Here is a 1,105-nt window from a genome sequence, read left to right as displayed (position 1 = left end):
ATCTAGCTAATAGATTACGGCAAATTATTTATCTAGCCTTGTATGGCTTGCCAAATCCGTCAAAACTTTATGGCACTTAGACATGGCATTTCGGGACCAAGGATCTCTTCATTTTCTTCATTAGGGCCAAAATTTTCTTTTCTAAACTGAGGGACCTTATAAATATGAGACTTGTCAATTCGTAAGCTTAGTCCATATCAAACTTCTTGAGCATGTTATCTATGTATGTCATTTGATGCATAAGGATTTTCTTTTCAAGGTGCTAAATGTATAATCCAATATATAATCTTGTTTTCCCAAAACCTTTCATGTTGAATTCGAATTCTTTCTTGATGTATTCTATCTTTGGGAAATTTCTCCAGAGGTTCCTAGGATATTCAATATTGTTCTCGAGAACTTGATGTGTTCGGTAGTTCGATCCCCTCTGGAACTTTCACATAAATTTCACATAAATTTCGTTATCCCCTTTGGAACTTTCACATAAATTTCGTTATCCAGTGGACCATATAGATATGTATTTTATTTTTCAGACTTATAAGGAATCATAATGTCATTGCATCCACCACATAGGAGTATGTCTCCTTTATAATTGATTTCTTTGTGAGAATCTTATGCAATTTCACCATTCTTATTATGTTTTCTCACCAAAGACTTACTTATGTCCAACTGGTTTGACTACATCTCTTCTCTTAAGAGATTTCATATACCACGTCTTATAGCATTATCAATTTGCTTAATCAATTTCTCTGAGTAATTTCTCTGAGTGCACTTTATGATAGACGTTGGTTTCATGATCCTCGCTTTTGTCAAGCGCTTTTGTATTCAAATATTATATCATCATCGACGTCAATATTATTTTACCGGTTCCATTTATAATCCAGACATAATATAAGGCATTTAGATCTTATTATTTTCAGGTACCTGATCTTTAGTCATGGTCATGTCTAACGTTTCCTTTGGACAACCTTAATTTCAGATCTTCCATTTCAATTTTATGCTCTTCTTATTTTTGAGTAATACATGTATAGAACCGGCTTATCTTAACTAAGTCCGATATCAATTTTATTAGAGCATAACCCGCTGGTATATTTCAGTTTGGATCATC

The sequence above is a fragment of the Brassica oleracea genome, chromosome C4, assembly GCF_000695525.1.
Source record: "Brassica oleracea var. oleracea cultivar TO1000 chromosome C4, BOL, whole genome shotgun sequence".
In the NCBI taxonomy this organism is placed as follows: Eukaryota; Viridiplantae; Streptophyta; class Magnoliopsida; order Brassicales; family Brassicaceae; genus Brassica; species Brassica oleracea.
This window is presented reverse-complemented; position numbering follows the sequence as displayed.